We start from the raw sequence: 19,821 nt of genomic DNA on the forward strand, positions 1-19,821 counted from the left end.
CCCACTCTATTCCACCATCTTCTTGCAAGCATGAACTCTCAATAGATACACTATCTCATTGCAAAGGACTTGGCCTCCTAACACACGTTGCTTATACTTATCAAGATTGTCTTTCATTGCTCTAATACACTCACTCATGACGACTATTTTTTCGATCTGAGATGTATGTTCTTCATCTAGAATCCCCAAACTTTCTTCTATTTCTTCTTTGAACTACAACACATCTTGTGGGAGAAAGCTATTTGCTAACATTTCTAAATCTCTATTATGTCTCGCTTCTAACAACAAACCCCGTTCTCTCTCTATCTCCAATATGGAAATCCTAGCTAAGAATTCCCTTAATAAATTATCACAATGATATCCGATTTACTAGGCTCTCCTTCCATAATTCCCCTCTCCTTCACGTTCTCCTTAGGACTTGGGACTGCCTTTGCAATTAGTATTTCCAGCTAATTAGACACTTGTGTCTAAGTGGATAATAACACAAGTTCCCGCTGCTATATGTATGCTTGATTTTGATGACCAAATTTAGAACTAGACATTGTTTTTACTTTGCTCATTGAAAGATTTTAATAAAACCAATTTTATGTTTATTATAAGTGATGATAAATAACTTTGACTAACCACAAAAAAGACCTGAAGTAATCATTGACACACTGATGTTTTTGTTGTCTTTCACAAAGCCGTAATAAGTTGTATGTTCCTCCTCTTTCTTACTTCTACCACGTTTAGTAATTGAGATTTTTCTCGCTCTTGTCGTGGAACGATTCTTTCTCTAATTTTTGTGGCTAACATGTACACTCTCACAATTATGCTCCTTTTTGCTCACATTTACTCTCAAATTACATTTCTTCCTCTATTTCCTCCTTTATCTACTGTTTCCTTTCTTTCTCTCCTAAATACACAAAAAAATCCGATTCTCTCTCTGAAAATTACTATTCACTTATATATACACACACTCACTAGCATTTAATTGTACTCATGTAGACACACATTATTATGCTACCCACAGACACTAAAGCTCTCTTTCTCCTCTACCAATTTTTCTCTCTCTCTACTTCTTGGTCATGCTATTATTGCAGCATGTATTCTCTTCTCTCCCTCTCTCTCTCTCTCTCTCTCTCTCTCTCTCTCTCTCTCTCTCTCTCTCTCTCTCTCTCTCTCATACACACTAGCTCAAGCAATCATTCAAAGACACACAATCAATACTTCTCTCTTTGCTATCGACTCCCTACTATCTCTCTATTTCTCTCTCAATAGAACTAGCGCTCTTGCAACAACTTGACAATTTTCTCTCTCTCTAACTCTAACGCACACACTAACATAACACACACACACACACACACAGAATGTCGTTATCACCCACACAATCCCAATTTGCAAATCAAACTCCTACTCCCTCTATCCTGTTCGGTTGCCAAGACTCACTTGGCAACCTTTCTCTCTCTTGCATGCTCTTGAGTAGTGCTACTACAGAATGAGATTCTCTCTCTCTCTCTCTCTCTCTCTCTCTCTCTCTCTCTCTCTCTCTCTCTCTCTCTCTCTCTCTCTCTCTCCCCCCCCTTCTAGAGGAACTCTTGTAACATTGCAATTCATAATGATTAGAAAAAGTTTTCTAGAGACAAAACTTAAAGGATTTTTATCTTCATGGCCACCATCTCAAGTGCAAGCGAGGTCAGTATTACCATGTTAAGCTTGAGAGCTCTTACAAGATCAGAAATTTTATGACAACAGCCATAATGCTACTTGGGTGGGCTTAAATTCCAATCCAACATTACAATAACAGTTGCAAGGGAATACAATGGTGTGATAGAGTTTAGTACCATGCTGTGTGGTTGAGGCCAATTCTCAAGAGGTTTATGGATGAGTAGCTCCATGAAGACCTTACGATCGAGAAGTATCCAAGGTCACAAAAAGATGAGGACTTTCATAGCCATGTGATTGGTTGTGTGATCGTAGAGAATCTCTGTATCGTGACAACTTGATAATTGAAATATACACCATACCATTGCCTAGACATCAATGCTATTCATTACTCTCATGTAGACATCGATGGAGTAGAGATGGGGTGTGCATCAGGTGTTTAGAACCAGCGTAACATTTTAGCAATCTGCTTGAAGGAAGGTATTCCCACTGCATGGCGCACAACATGTGCAATCTCAGTTTTGGGGTCAGTGATCATTTGTAGCGAGAGAGATAGAGAGAGGGGGAGTATTTTCCTACGTGTTTATCATTGTCATCACTTTGAGCTTATCTCTCATGTCAATCCCTGTTATCTTTATGCTTTTGAGAGGTTTGCAATCACCATACCGACGGCCATGATCCCTTCTATATTCCGTGGTTTTCTTGTCTTGTGATACCTTCTCCCGAGTTGATCATGAATACTTGGATCTCCATCATCATCTCTTATGCGGTTTTGGCCATCCTGTTGAGTGCTATGTTTTCATTTGCTACTATGAGGTCTATCATTAGCACTATGCTTGTGTTGTTCCTCTTCTATCAACTTAAGAAGTGATGCGGGAAAAGTACTTTGACAAGGCTATGAGAGGAATCTAGAAGATCCCATCATCTAGTGATCCTAAAGTTTGATTTGATCTTCTAGGTGCTTGACAAGAATGTGAGCACGGAATAGAATAAGATAATTGTAATGCTATAGAATAGGAAAACAACCAAGACATAGTTGTTGGAATTATATGAGTCCAAGGGTCCAATGATTGGGTGGTGGTGGAGATGATGTGTGTGTGTGTGTGTGTGTTGGGGGGGGGGGGGGGGGGGGAGAGAGAGAGAGAGAGAGAGAGAGAGAGAGAGAGAGAGAGAGAGAATAGCATTCAAAAAATGAATGAGCATTCGTCTCCACCAGTTGACAAAAGTGTGAGTGTGTGTGTGTGTGTGTTTGTTTGTGTGTGTGTGTGTGTGTGTGTGTGTGTGTGTGTGTGTGTGTGTGTGTGTGTGTGTGTGTGTGTGTGTGTGTGTGTGTGTGAGAGAGAGAGAGAGAGAGAGAGAGAGAGAGAGAGAGAGAGACATCGACTAGTGGCGCCCAACACTGTTTACAGGTGTGAACTTTAAGCTGTACTCTGCATGGAGACTAGTGAAAAGTAAGAAGTGGGAGCCAAAGATAGAGATAGAGAGCGAGTGAAAAAACACCGGTATAGGTGCATGTTGCAGGTAGGTTGAGTTGATTTTTTTTCTGGCTACTACATGGCGAGCCAAGTGTTGGTGGGGTGGGAATGAACATCCCCATTTTGCATGGCTAGCTTCTGCCATGGTTTGCCAGGCTCATTGCATGGCTGGGAGATGTCCTCCTTTGCTCTACTACACTCAAACTAGTGATACCATGAGTGTCGCCAACAGTACACGGGCGATGGAACCTTGCATCTGTCTGAGATATTTCCCCATCTCAACATCATATGTGCTAAGGTGAGACTGCAAGAAGTACCATTGTTGTCTAGACATAATGGTCGGACAGTCAGAAGGTCAGGCTAGGTGCCGCCAACTTAGGGGTGTTAGTGAGTTGAGTCAATGGAGGTCTAAGCTCCCCACATGACTATACTACCATGTCCTGTGCAAGCTATGCAATAGTGGAGTTGCGAGTGCTCTGAGCTGGACTATGGGGGTTTGTTGGTGCAACCCACAAGATACACACCATCCTCGGTCCATTATTCTTAGATGGCCCTTGTGATTCTTGAAATTGTTCTCATCGCATATAATTTTATTACCATGTCCTGTGCACGCTATGCAATAGAGAGCTGCGAGACTGCTCTTATCTGGACTATGGGTGTTTGTTGGTGCAACCAACAAGATACACACCACCCTCAGTCAATTATTTTTGGATGACCCTTGTGATTCTTGGGATTGTTCTCCTTGATTATAATTTTATTATCTCAGGGGATTGATCCCATGAAATTCAAGACATAGTCAGATAGATCTCTAAGGTTTATATGGATTGTTCTTGTGACTGCTCTAAGTCAGATAGATCTCTAAGGTCTGTATGGATTGTTATGCAACTGCTCTTAGCTAGACTATGGGGGTTTGTTGGTGCAGCCCATAAGATATACACCATCCTTGGTCAATTATTCTTGGATGGCCCTTGTGATTCTTGGGATTGTTCTCACTGCATATAATTTTATTACCATGTCCTATGCAAGATATGCAATAGCAGAGCTGCGACTGCTCTTATCTGGACTATGGGCGTTTGTTGGTGCAGCCCACAAGATACACACCACCCTCGATCAATTATTTTTGGATGGCCCTTGTGATTCTTGGGATTTTTCTCCTTGCATATAATTTTATTATCTCAGGGGGTTGGTTCCATGAAATGCAAGACACGGTACGATAGATCTCTAAGGTCTGTATGGATTGTCTATATGATGTCAAAAAAAATATTTTCTTCCCAAATTGTGTTGTATATGGTTTCTTAGGGTTGCACCTAATGAAATAGAAGGAAAGGGGAGAAAATTATGTTTCTACTTCTCCATCTTATTCATTATGCTATCATTGAAGGTACGTTGTGTGACTAGGTACCTATCTCCTTTCATCAAAACATTTAATAGAGAACCCAAACCTTAGGTTTGAGTTCTTTTTCCAGATGATTATGCTGGTTTAGCTCTTCAATTCAAAATTGAAAAGAAATCACTTTCTATTTACATTATATAGTAGGTTTCTATTATTGTTATGAAAGAAACTGACTTTTGGGGCATGAAGAGCTGGAGTGAAAGCCAGGCAACGAGGCAGGAGGGGCAGACAAAGGCAGGTTGCCCGCTCGCCAAGGAGCCTCTCTCTCTCTCTCTCTCTCTCTCTCTCTCTCTCTCTCTCTCTCTCTCTCTCGTGCTCGTGTGCATTACTGCCTCTGATAGCCAATGAACTGATGCTCACAGAGTGCTCACCTTATGTGTGTGACAAGCCACGCTCTGATGAGTTATAACTACCCTCATCTATGAGAGAAGCATATGATTAGTCGAAAAGTCAAAGATAAGACAAACATAGACACTTATTTGAACTTCTCATTGTGAGCCACTACCCTCATCTATGAGAGAAACATATGATGGGCATATGATTTGTAGCAATTATTGTGTGCATTAATTTTTATATGCATTTTAGATCACATTTTGTGTTGATTTTGCATGATTTCTTAAACATTACTGCTCTATTGATTTCATTATGGGTGTGTAGAAAAAGCATTTTCCACGAGCTTGCATTAGAGCTCTCAATCTTTCAAATCTGACCTCCAAAGCTCCAACATGCATAGCCCCAAGTTCTTGCCATGTTAGTGTGTGTGAGTGTGTGTGTGTGTGTGTGTGTGTGTGTGTGTGAGAGAGAGAGAGAGAGAGAGAGAGAGAGAGAGAAAGAATGTCAAGCCGACATCAAATACACTATTTTTTGGAGCCCTCAACAAGGAAAGCCAAGTGGCTTCGTGGCTTTGGGGTTGATCACTATTTTCAGTGGAGTTGTGGTTAGGAGCTCGATTTGGACATCCCGATTCAAGCAACATGGACAGACGCGAGGGCAACATTCAAATAAAGCTTTTGAGGCAAACGAGTCTGCAGGGGGAGAGTCCCTTAAAGCACACTACCCATCCGCCTACCGGGGAGCCTGATTGCCTGATCGCGCTGCCCGAATTTTTGCCCAAAATGTCCGCACTACCTAGCTCTATTAAACCCCTCCTTCCCATGCCTTTCTACCCCAAGGCTACCCCTTGTGGAGCCCCTCTTCCCACATGAGCACTCCACCATCTTTGGCTCACAAAAAGGCCCCAAGTCGTTAAGGGCCTATTCCCATACTAGGCAAAAAAAAGTGAGCATTTGCAGCAACCTAAAGACATTTTTCCCATCAAAGCACAAGCCTTCACTCATTTTAGGCCCTCAATTTTTGAAGCACATTATTATCACCTTTGATTTTGAATGTAAAAGAAGATCCAAGTCAAGCAATTAAAGCTTGAAAGAGGAACTTCAAAGGCCCTTGGAGTTTAAAAGCAAAGGTTCAAGCAAAGGGCACACACCTAAACTTCAAGCAATTAAGGATTCAAGTTTTTTCTTGAGCTTCAAGAAAAATTTCTCATTCTTGTAATGCATAGAAAATTTTTTTTGGCATCCAAAGCATAACACAAAGCAATGTATGCCATAATTATCTCCAAGGATATTGTCATGTGCAGTTGTACGGAGTTAAGACACTCGATTTGGAATAAAAATCCAAATGCTAAGACCACTCCAAGGCACAATGGGAGAGCAAATGGGAAACTTCACTTCAAGAGGAGGAGCATTAACATTAGAAACTATTTTAGATCATTTTCATTAGTATTTTAAGCATTGCACCTAGTTTTGCATCCAATAAAATTTTCAAGAAGTGCTACAAGCCCATACTCTTAACAAAGGATTGTTTGAGATTTAAACAATGTATACATTGTGGAAAGATGAGACATCCCTCTTCAAAGTGTAGAAGCATCAGCATCATCCAGAGAGCACAACTATAGAAGGGATTGATGTGAAGGTAGTGTCCCGGGACTTGGCAAACAATGATAGTGATAGCTTGTAGGCAAAGTATGGGTGAACCTCAACCTCATTTTTTTGGGAGATCTTTGAGGACAACTTGGTTTGTGTGGATAACTTATTTCTAAGAGACTTGTAGTTCGATGGAAGGAGTATTTGGCCTTCGTGGCCCCATAGTTCATGGAATCGTGGCCTCATAGACGCTTAACAAAGGATTGTTTGAGATTTAAACAATGTATACATTGTGGAAAGATGAGACATCCCTCTTCAAAGTGTAGAAGCATCATCCAGAGAGCACAAATATAGAAGGGATTGATGTGAAGGTAGTGTCCCGGGACTTGGCAAACAATGATAGTGATAGCTTGTAGGCAAAGTATGGGTGAACCTCAACCTCATTTTTTTGGGAGATCTTTGAGGACAACTCGGTCTGTGTGGATAACTTATTTCTAAGAGACTCGTAGTTTGAGGGAAGGAGTCTTTGGCCTTCGTGGCCCCATAGTTCATGGAATCGTTACAACATGTGTGGCCTGGCCTTTGTGGCAGTTGATCTCTTTGTAGTGGGTCACTAATCTAGTCCAAAATCCAAGGGGAGGTTTGATGTGATTTTGGCCTTTGGCCTATACCGGCACAACTGGTGTGTGAACCGTCTCTTCTATAGTCAGCAGCCCAGTCATCATATGAGCATGTGTGCGCATGGTCCAACACACTTGGTAGGTGAGTTGCACAAGTGTGCAAAAAGGTATCCTAGTCACCCTAACTTTCCACATTCTATGGAGCCACTCTTGCTCTTTGGGAGTTGTCCCTATGTGACCCTTGAGAGGTGCACCTAGCCACTTGTAGCTACAATATACATAGCCATTTCTTATACACTTCAATCATGCTATAAGTTTATCATTAATTGAGTTATTAATTAAGTCTACTCTCTCTCTCTCTCTCTTTTTGAATTAAATAATTAGTGTAATAATTAATGATTATCAAGTATGATAAGATGAATCCTAGCCTTGCTAATCCTCCCTAAACCTTTAACAAAATACACAAAATAACCTAGCATAAACAATACGACCTGATGAATCACACATCATAATCAAAGCTATACACAATCTAAGAGATAGAGAGAGAAGGAGAGAGGAGAAGAGTAAGTGCAACTGCTCCTCCTATAGCGGAGTGCTACACATGCATAGAGAGAAGAGAGGTGAGAAGAAGGACACAAAGCACTAGGTGCAATCTCCCCTCGTGCAAGAAAGAGCATTTTCCTCCTGTGCATATTTACTTATAGATTTCTTGAATGCTTAAAATGATTACAAATTGTCTACCGGACATAAAGTGACCGTAGCTCATAAAGAGCTCTTTGATATCAAAGTGTCAATAAACTTTCTATCCTTTTTCACAGATCATAAACGAAGCATTCCTTTTCCATTTTTCAGCTATAATAAATAATCGCTAGTCAAATTTTAATAGACCTCTCCCCTTGGTTATGGTTAGGACCCTTTTCAAAAATAGGGACTAGATTCTGTTTGACAAACCATTACAAGTGACCGTTTGTAGATGTGATGCTTTTAAACGTATTGGACTTTGATTATGCAGTGGCCCATAAATCACACAAATTTTGAATAGGGACGTTGCTACAAACATCGTTGTTGGCATTGCAAATGGCGTCCCATAAACGACACACATTTTGCAATATTGGGCTAGCAATTTTTTCAAACTGCAAGGTGTCACTTATGCGATGCACACAATTCCTATAAAAAAAATTAAGAAGCCACGGGGAGCCATTTTGCACCCATGGCTTCTTCGTCTTTTGAGAGTGAGAGTGAGTGTGATTACAGCTGAAGCTCTTGGCATACAAGGTAAGCTCCTCCCCCCTAATACACACACAAAAGCACACACACATGCACGCACATAGATACTTGCTCACATACATGCATATTGAGATTGTATATAAAACATTTCAAGGTGGGTTGGTACTTGAAAGGTGCACATATCTAGCTTGGGGTAATACATCCTTCCAAACAACAAATGTTCAATAACATGTACAGACTAAGGGTGTATTGGCCAAGCATGAAGTATATGATGTACGATTGAATGTGTATTCCTATCCTCAATGCAAAGCTACTCCTCCTATGGAATACACAACTCTATTTGAAGTGGCTATAGCCCCAAGATGGATTAGATATTAAGTTGAATATCTAACTAATAGGTTAAGGGGATAATAGAATGAGCCATTCATGGGTGAGATAGATCATAGTTAAGCTTCAATTCACCATGGAAATGAGTACATGAGAGCCTCTAATATAGGCATAGGCTAGATCTTGTTGCTTACATTATAGATGAGGTGTGAAAAAGCTCAAGGATTGGCCTAGCTTAGATTATTCATATGACTCTAGGGATCTCTTTAATACATCTACAAGGGTCACATGATTTATCATGGTGGTTCTCAAATAGATTCATCACCAAGGTTCACTGGGATACATCATGTAGGCTCACAAAAATAGAGATCCTAGGGTTTGATTACATGTTAGAGCACATCTCTATAGGTAATGAGAGAGTTCCCACATGGTATTGTCTTCATCTTCATGATCATGTTCTCAATTAGGTTCATCTTTGCTTTGCCTTGATCTTTGTATCTTTTCTCCATGGTCCTTTCATTGTCGTTGTGTTTTCCTTAACTAGCGTTTTTGTAGAAGCAGCGCAATGGTGGTTGTCCTGTCCTTCCAAAATGTTGGCCTTCTTTCACTAGACATTAATCCTTGAGCAATTGGCTACTCAAGGCATAGAAATCACTAGCTAAGGTTAGATTGCACAACAATCCTCACTATGAGCCCGCAACCAATAATCAATTTCAGCTTGTGAACTCTCATGTGCTCTAGAGAAATGTGGAAAATAAATCTCAATGTTACAGAGCCTTTCATGCATCTAGTGTGCTTGGTTGACAAAGACGTGCTCATATTTGGACGGGTTTATTGGTACATGCATGAGATTATTCAAAAATTGAAAGAGAGTACGTCCTTTGCAGTACGAGAGAAAAACATGATGGTCTCTTTTACTAATAAATGTTGGGATTATTACACACCCCTTTACATGGAGCAAGCTTTGTTTGGATCCAAATTTTCAAATGCACAATCAATCTACTAATAATGAGGTCATCAATAATTTAAAGAAAGTGTATGCATAATTATTGGGTGATACAGATGGCAAGGTAGCTTACATGCAGAAGATAGCTGACACCAATAGAGAAGGAATGTTTGAAAATCCATGGCACATAGATGCAATCAAGACAATTAGTGCACTTGTTTGGTGGAAAGAATATGGTGAAGAGAAAGTGGAGCTACGACACGTGGCTATTAGAGTCTTTTCAGTGGCCGTCTCTAGTGGAAGTTGTGAGCAAAATTGGTCATATTTTGCCTTTGTACACACTAAGAAAAGAAATTGATTAACTCCAAAATGGGATGCAAATCTAGTGTATGTCTTTTGCAATATGCGACTAATGCGCAACCCAGCAAGGATAGATACATGAGCTACAAAGCAAATTTGGATGTTTTCAGACCCACAAAGTGATTGCAGATGAAGCCCACTCTGATGATAACCAAGTTGTTCACATGTAGAGGAAGTGGATCATTATTAGATGATATATAAGCATCATTTTTTATCAAATAAAGCCCTTGAGTGTCAGATCTCTCTCTCTCTCTCTCTCTCTCTCTCTCTCTCTCTCTCTCTCTCTCTCTCTCTCTCTCTCTCTCTCTCTCTCTCTCTCTCTCAGATATAAAGTAATTTTATTACTCTCGTTATTATAAAAGTGTGTGCTTTTACAAAAGGGAAATTACAAAAAGGATGGGTTGTGCATAGAGAAGATTTAGCTTACATCTAAGGTGTTATCTCCCATGATCTCCGATAAGCTCAACTCATATGTTCCCATGGATCCGCTTGTCCCTACTTGCAATATATCCTCTTTCAAGGGGCCAAAATTTGCTTTACATCTCACTTCTTTCTGCTTCAATCCAACATTCTCACCTTCTAGTGCTTCGCATCAAGCGCGCAATGATACTTGTCAATCCGAATAACCCATCTTCTGTATGAAACTGTTTCACAAAGGGCAGACTTAACCTATTGCAACATTTCAAGAATGTAACTTACTTGGGCCAATTGTTCTATTTTCATGTTGATCATGCAACAATATTATTGTATTTGTTGTGGTAATAGAACTTGACTTGTCAACTTGCTAGGTGGATGCTTCTTGTGCAAGAGTTTGATTTTGGTTCACCAATTAGGTATGTAGCATGTGGTTGTAGACTAAATCTTCCTACATCGTTAGACATTTTCTGGGCCTAGCACAAAATGGTGCAATTTTTGGTATAGGTTTGAAATAATTTAAGGCTAGTTGTAATACCAAGATCTTTGGGATGTGCTTTTGCATTTTGTACTGACCTGTAACTAGTAAGTAGTTTTAATGAGGCACATGAAGGAATTGAAGAGGATATTGGTTACATCGTTTAATCGCCTCTCAAAAGGTTTTTTTGCAATTTGGTATGTAGTGGCCTATTGTTTGGACGTAAAAATCAATGGTTTGTGACATGTGTTAGTGTATTAGTCACCCATCGATTTGCAATTTCCTACCTCTTGCTATAGTTCAGAGCGTGAGGTGCCTGTGAAATACACAAAATAACATGCCAAAAGGAATAAAATTGAATCTGCGTACTGGATGAATTACATGTGCACATAATCAAAGCTATACACAATCTAAGAGGTCGAGAGAGAAAGAGAGAGATGAAGAGCACGTGCACCTCCTAGAGTAGAGTGCTACACAGGCACGGAGAGAGTAGAGGTGAGAAGGACATAGAGCACTAGGTGCAACCTCCTCCCGTGCAAGAGTGAGCATTTTACTTTTGTTTGTATTTACTTATAGATGTTTTGAATGCTCAAAATGATTACGAATTGTCCTCCATGACATAAAGTGATTGTAGCTCTTAAAGAGTTTTTTAATGTTAAATAGCAAGAAACTTTCTATCATTTTGCAAAGATAATAAACCAAGCGTGCCTTTTCCATCGGTCAGTTGTAGTAAGTAACCAAGCGCCAAATTCCATTACATACGTCTCTGTTAGGAAGCAATTGTCCTCAGTTGCTAAGTTATTATTTTGAAAATCACACTTGTCAAAAACAATGGTTAGAATTATGTGTCAAAAATATCATGTACCAAAATAAAAACTCATAACTTAAACAAACAAATTTTTTAATCCCTGCGGTCATCCACATACTACATATTTTAGTGTCTTGATGCACCTTCCAAGTCTTGCTAACATAGTCCAATATATCGGTCAAACCCTAACAAGACCCTTCTAATTAGCTTTAAACAATTCTATTTCTTGTTAAACTCATTTCAATAATATTTCAAAAGTCCAAATTATTAAACAAATATTCGTTCTCTTTTATATCTACTATAAACCACACAACGATTATTAAACTTCCTATGTCTTAACAATGTTTATATTTTTAAAGTTATGAAGAGCTTCAAAAGTCCAAATTAATATACAAACATTCTTTCTCTTTTATATCTTTCACACTCAGCGATAAACTATACAAAGATCATTAAACTTACTATGTCTTAACAATGTTTATGTTTTTAAAGTTATGAAGAGCATCACACACACTCTTGCCCAATGACACCACATAACATTTAAATATAAATTTGTCGTGAAAATTCTATAGTCCTTCCCAAGTGCTTACTCGCTATATGTATGCTTGATTTTGATGATCGAATTGACAACTAAATATATTGCTTTTACTTTGCTCACTGAAAGATCTTAATGAAACTGATTTTATGTTTATTATAGTTGCTGAAAAATAACTTTAACTAACCATTAAAAGCACCTCAAGTCATCTCGACCCAACGACATTTTTGTCATCGTTCACAAAGCCATAGATCGTAGTCTCTTCGTCCTCTTTCTTACTTTGAGCATGTTCAGTAATTGAAATTTCTCACTCTTGATGTGGAGTGATTCTCTCTCTAATTTTTGTGTCTAATACACAATTATGCTCCCTTTTGCCCACATTTACTCTCAGATTCCATTTCTCTCTCTTTCTTCCTCTATTTCCTCCTTTCTCTACTCTTTCCTTTCTTTCTCTCCTACATACACACTAAAATAATTCTCTCTCTCTAAATATCTCCTTTCTCTCTCTACTGCATACGCACATAGTCACTAACATTTATTTATACTCATGCACACAATCATTATTATGCTACCCACATACACTAAAAATCTCTTTCTCTCTCTAAAAATATTTTTCTCTCTCTACTTGACCATACTATTACTGCAATAGATATTCTTCTCTCTCTCTCTCTCTCTCTCTCTCTCTCTCTCTCTCTCTCACACACACACACACACACACACACACACACACACACAAACTCACGCAATCATTCAGGCACACACAATCAATACTACTAACAATCTCTCTCTCTCTCTCTCTCTCTCTCTCTCTCTCTCTCTCTCTCTCTCTCTCTCTCTCTCTCTCTCTCTCTTACACACACTAAATCAAGCAATCATCAGACACACACAATCAATACTACTCTCTCTCTCTCTCTCTCTCACACACACACACACACTAAATCAAGCAATCATCAAACACACACAATCAATACTACTCTCTTTGCTATCGCTTCCGTGCTATCTCTCTATTTCTCTCTCAATAGAACTAGCACTCTTGCAACATGACAATTATCTTTCTCTCTCTAATTCTAACACGCACACTAACATAACACACACACACACACACAGAGTGTCGTTATCACACACAGTCATAATTTACAAATCCATTTTCTACTCCCTCTGTCCTGGTCGCTGCCAAGACTCACTTGGCAACCTTTCTCTCTCTCTCGCGTGCTCTTGAGTAGTGCTACTATAGAATAAGAATTTCTCTCTCAAACTCTCATATAGACAAACACACACACACACACACACACACAAAATATCCCGAGCATACACACATATAGAGTCACAAGCGCACACACACACACATACACTCCTCTTCTCTCTCTAAAGCTACACTTTATCTCTCTCTCTCTCTACTTATTCTCCTTTGGCATGAGGGTAGTCTACTCTTCATGGGAGCACATGCATGGTATCCCTTCTCTGCTCCCTCTCTTGCTTCCTAGGGCCACCTTCTTACGATGGTGCCCCCTTCGATCTTCTTCATGGCAGCTTCATGCATTCAAAATAAGTATTTTTTAAAAATTTATTTGTGTCATGAGACCCCATTCACACGGTGACTCCCATAGGAAGAGAAATTTTAACATCGTAGGGACAATCCCTCAAGACCTCAAAGATCTCATTCGGCGGAATCTTGAACTTGAGATCTCCTTTGCAATGAGAATTCTATGTCTCCCCGAGCTCAAAAAAGAGCCCAACCATGATCATAAAATTCTAGTGAGCTCCTAAGTTTGGCTTGAAAGAACCGGCAAATCATTGAAATTTTAATGTAAATTTCAACAAATGCTTCAAATGCTATCCAATCATTCATATGTAGCGAACATAAAAGCATGCTAAGTAAACATGATTGTGCAATGATTTATATGCATATGCTCCTAATGTACACATGCATATCCCAAAGTTAACCCCAGTTTAAAACAAATTTTCAAAATATCTATGGGTTAACATTCCTTCCTCTCTTAAAACAAAAGTTGCCCTCGATAAAGCAAACAGATATGTTTCATAAACAAGCATGTTCGTCATAAAATAATACAGGCCCTTTCAGTTTTGGAGCTACATTTGACTGCAACTTTGAAAAATAACTTCCTACTCTCCTTAATGCAAACATTCTCGTGAGCAAGGTCTCCTGAAAGACATGTCACACAAAACACTGTAGTCTTGCACTTCCAACTTGCTATAAAACATGAAAGGCATCATTATTCTTCAACAATTCATTAAGTCACTCAATCAATGATTGATTAATAAGCAGTTATAAACATGGTAATATAAAAAAGCTAACATTAATAAGCGTATATATTCTCACTAACAAACATTTATAGAGAGTTACTGTGAAATCCCCAACCCGCCAATACCAAGATCGGGATGGGATCCTTGACAGGTCTCTAGGTCTGATAAAAATCAGAGTCTCTAAACAAAAAAAATCCAAGGAATAGACCTTTACCATTGACAATGTCTTGGGTCTATAGCCTTAGAAGAAAACATAGTCCTGTCTCGCAGAGCAAAAATGGAACAACATATTAAAGTCCAAAAAAAACTATTTTGGCCCTATAGCTTCCACAAATTGGGCAAAGGTATCCTCAACCAACGCTTCTTCCCCCCTGACATATGTGAGGGCACAGCCGCTGGTGGACTCCTCTTCCAAGTGAAGATGTTTACCAAACGTTTTTAGTGCGCGGGGATGGATAGTTACCTGCTAATCAGGTCCACCCGTCCTTGATTGACAACCTTAGTCAATCCCCACTTACCACCCCGCACTCACACATGATTCATTTATTATTTAATTACTACCATGTTCTTATCACAATTAAAACAATGATTTCTTTTATCCTTTATAACCAGATTTCATTAAAACAGTATTGAAAACATTCTTTTTGCAAACAGAAATCTTTAAACTTAAGACAGGGTACTGTCAATCAAAACATTGTCCATAATAACCATGACCAGTAGTCTTCTTGTCTCAAGACCACCTAAGGGTGAAAAAAAAACAGCACCCATTCCTTATTCATAATCCGGAGTGAATAAACCGCACCCAAGGTACCGGGCGCCCATACACCAAACCACTAGCCCATACAACGGGGCGGCTTCCCTAGAATAAAAACGGTATCCTAACTTATGTAGAAACATCAAGACATGACACGGAGTAGAAACTCATCGTTCATGGGGGTAACCGACTTATCCGTCGCTGGAAAGCCATCATTATCATCAAAATATACCAAGGAGTCGGAGGTGTCTTGAGAAAAGTTGTCTTAAGGATGATCAATCATATCTTTCCTAATTCAACCAATTTTAACCCAAACAATTCTTTCCTACATTATAAACAAATGCACGTTGGAATCTACCTTCCGTTTTTGGTCAATTATTCATGTCCTGATTCTAGTCTCACTCCTTACGTATGCAATGCTAACTTATAAAAGAACTTAAACTATTTAAAGACTTAATTGAATAACGGAAAACCCACCTGGGACTGATCGGCCATCTGCTACTGCACTGGCGCCTGAAGACTCTCCTCTGTAGGCCTACTACTAGGCTCAGCTTCATCGTCATGCGATGCTCTAGTTATTTTTAGAGCTATGCCCTCATCATTAGATGTAGGATTGGCTTGGGTCCTTTTAGGTGCCATAACTTCTTATTCGTTATAAAAAAGATGTCTAATCATTAGGTAAATAATTCAAAAGCTAAACTTAACTTTTGTATCCAATTTTATCCAAATCTATGTTAAATTTGTAATCTTAATTGGTAGATTCTTGACCTAGTAATTTCTTATTTAACTATATAGGTATGATAACTTTTTCCACAGTATCCCTAAGGGTTTTCTAAGCTATCCTAATTTTCTTATAATTTTGTATATCTTGTTCCTAATTTTCTCATCGAGTTTCAAGCTTGGAATCTGCTTATTTTGAGCTTAATATTTATTCTATTTATTTTCTTATAAAGATTTCATTTTCTCAACTTTATATAATAGGTTTACACTTACTATAATTTTAAAAAAACTTTTGACTGCAAAGTCTATTTATTCTAATTAATCTTTTGAAAAAAATACGACTTTTGGTCAATTATAATTTCCTAAACTCACTAATTAACTATGATATAATTATCACAAGTAGATAAGGATATTTTTTACCTTTGGTAAATATCTTTCAATTTTTCAACCTAATTATCTAATTTTCATCTTTAATTTTCAGCTAAAATTAGTATAATTTGACTTAATAAATATCTATACTAATTTTCTAACCTTGTCATAATTATCACGGCCTTTTTATCATGTAGTCTAACTGTAATAAATAGCATGTAATCATTTAACATGATTTACTAATTTTTCCCTTCAACTTTTATCTAAAATTAGTATAATTTGACTTAGATAAATATCTATACTAATTTTCTAACCTCTTTATCATGGTCGGGAAAGTTTGACTCAAGAAGAGGAGTTTTTGCTAACAGGAATCATCCCAAAAGACATTCAGAAGTCTAAGAAGCCCTTGACATAATTATATGTAATCTAGCATTGATAAATAGCATGTAATCATATAACATGATTTGCTATTTTCTCCCTTTAATTTTTCCATAAAAATAGTGTTTTTCTGTTGAGTTAATTAGTTAAACTAATTATTTAAGGTTAAGATAATTATCAACGATTTCTTAAAATGTTTTTTACCTCTGAGAATAATATCAAAGCTTTTTGGATTAGTTTGCTATTTCCCCCCTTATATTTTCCCTTACAAACAGTGTAACCCTACTGAGATAATTAGTTAAACTAATTATCTGAGGTTAAGATAATTATCACGGGTTTACTAAGATGTATTTTACCTATGATAATTATCTCAAAGCTTTTTTAATTAGTTTGCTATTTTTATTTTTCTATTTTCTCTTAAACATAATGTAATTCTCCTGAAATAATTAGTTAAACTAAGTATCTAAGGTTGAGATAATTATTACGGATTTCTTAAAATGTGTTTTATCTCTGATAATCATCTTAAATCTTTTTGGATTAGTTTGCTATTTTTCCCCTTCTATTTTCTCTTAAAAATAGTATAATTCTGTTGAGATAACTAGTTAAACTAATTACCTTAGATTAAGATAATTATCATACGTATATTAAGATGTATTTTACCTTTGATAATTATCTCAAAGCTTTTTGGATTAGTTTGCTATTTTCCTCCTTTTATTTTTCCTTAAAAACAGTGTAATTCTCTTGAGATAACTAGTTAAACTAATTATCTGAGAGTAAGATAATTCAAGAGTTTATTAAGATGTATTTTACCTCTTATAATTCTCTCAAAGCTTTTTGGATTACTTTGATTGTTTTCTCCTTTACTTTTTCCTTTAAAAATAGTGTAATTCTGCTTAAATAATTACAAAAACTACTCAAAAAATTAAAAGATAATTTTTCTAGCATAATGATAGTCTAATATAGCTCTGATAATTATCTCATCTTAATTTAAATTTAATTAATATAATTGTCATTAATTTATGGTCAAAATGAGTAATTTCATCCTAATATAATATAATAATGAATTAGCTTAGTATTTTTAAACTTAATCTCAATAATCAACACAAAATTTTAAATTAGAAGAGAATTTTAGAGTATAAATAGGTTTAATCTTCAATTAATTAAGAAAATATAAATAGATTAACATAATTCTACTATTTAAAAAGGGTTAATGCTAATTACCGTTAATTAACCAACTAGAGCTTTGCTCTCTAGTGATTTCGTGAGAAGAAGTCCCTCTAAATGAGAGAGAATTTGCCAAGGCTCCGAGTCTGCCTGAAATTGTGAAGCAAGGGGTTCTATTTATAGGTTTCTGGCACTCACAAGCTCTCATAGCCAAAAAAGGGCAGTTGCTTGCAGCTCAAGCAGACCCCAGGCTCAAGATGGCGCCCCCTGCTACTACTTCTATGTTGGGCAGGTTTCCCACGGCTCCACATAGTCTCCCCAGCTTCTAGAATCGATTTCTGCTATTTTTCCTAACTTTTAATGATTAAACTTGGAAATATCTGCAATTTCTAGAACCTTAAGATAAAAAGTCTTTAGCAGTAATAATTACTGAAACCATTCAATTTTACTTAACTAATTAGATCCATAGTGTAACCTTTCAGAGCCCGTAACTTTTCTTGATTTTATCAGAATTTAGTTCTGAAAATTTCTAACCCATAGTAAAGCTCTGGTTACGGTTCCAAAAATACCAATATTTGTCATAGTTGGATCATTCTACAATGTTTTCTTAACAACCAAGTTAATTTGATCAGGCTTTCTACAATTTCTAAGGTTTCAAAAACTGAAAACCTTACAATCACCCCAACTTAAGAAATTGAGATGTCCTCATCTCAACAGAATTTGGGAAAATCTTTGAAAAGTGATACTTCGTCCTCCTATGTGGTGTCTTCAGTGGGGTAGTCCTTCCATTTTATTAAATGTTCTCTGATTACTCTGCTTTACAGACTTCTTTCCCTAGTTAGAGTTACTTGCTAGTCAACTTTTCCCAAGAAACTCTGTGTTGCGCTCATCTTAAAAACCTTTACAAACCATTTGTATCATCTCAAAAACCAGGTTCAATTAATTCCATAAAGGATCCATATATCCACCTTGTCAACATGAACGCTCGGTCTAACTGACCATTTAGAGCAATCAGCGTTGGACAAGTATCATGTATTCCAGCTTTCCCAATCTAAACGTGCTCGACGTGTTCTTGCCATTCTGAGAAATCTACGTTCTGCACAAGCTTCCACCATTGCACCAGAGGTACCCTCTCTATGCTCTAACCTGGTCAACCAACATTATGTAAAGGGTTTTGAAGAAGTATCATACCAAGAGTTCTTTTTGGCTTCCTATTAGTCTCGTACATTAATACTTTCATATTGAGGTCATTTTTCAAGGAACGCTATCGTGTGCACAAAGAATGTGAGTTGGTTTCTTAATAACTATCTCAATCTCAAGATTCAAATTCTTTTCATACTATCAAGAACCTCTGTCTCATTTGCTAGATCAACCCTTGATCTCTTGATTGAATGCTAACTTAACTTTAGATTCCTTAAGTAATTTTGGAAAAGAAAATCATGTATACCATTATAATATATAAGTAACTCAGAGTTTTACATTGTTGATTTATAGTGGTCTACAAAGCTCTAGAATTGCTAATTGTGGCCAAGTGAGTGGCTCTCTTATCTTCCTCATTCATAAGGTTGGTTCTCCCATGATTGCATAAGATCTGGCTCCTCTTGCTCTTCCTCTACCTCGTCCTCCATTTCTACCTCCTCTTAGAGTATCTCCTTGATTTTGAGGAATGGCTCTAGTAGTAGTTCGAGGGTTTTGCTCTTCAGGACAGTTATTTCTATAGTGCCCCATTTGATTGCATCCATAGCACCTAACGTTTGGGAAGGTCTGCTCCAAGTTCACTGTTGCAGCTACTCCACATTGTTAATATCCTTGGTTGAAAGTTCCTCTGGCTCTTCCCCTAAAGTTATTAATTCCATTAAAGTTCCTTGTAGAGTTGGTTCCTTTGGCTGCAAGAGGCTTAGCCCTGAGAAGGGCATCCTATATTGATGTAGGCCTCATGGCTTGGAGACGTGTACTCAGGGGTTTGTTGAGGCCTTGACAGAAACGGGCAATTTGTTGCTCCATGGTCATCTGAGGAGCATAGCA

The sequence above is a fragment of the Adiantum capillus-veneris genome, chromosome 30 (assembly GCF_014529385.1).
Source record: "Adiantum capillus-veneris isolate H3 chromosome 30, ASM1452938v2, whole genome shotgun sequence".
NCBI classification, from domain to species: domain Eukaryota; kingdom Viridiplantae; phylum Streptophyta; class Polypodiopsida; order Polypodiales; family Pteridaceae; genus Adiantum; species Adiantum capillus-veneris.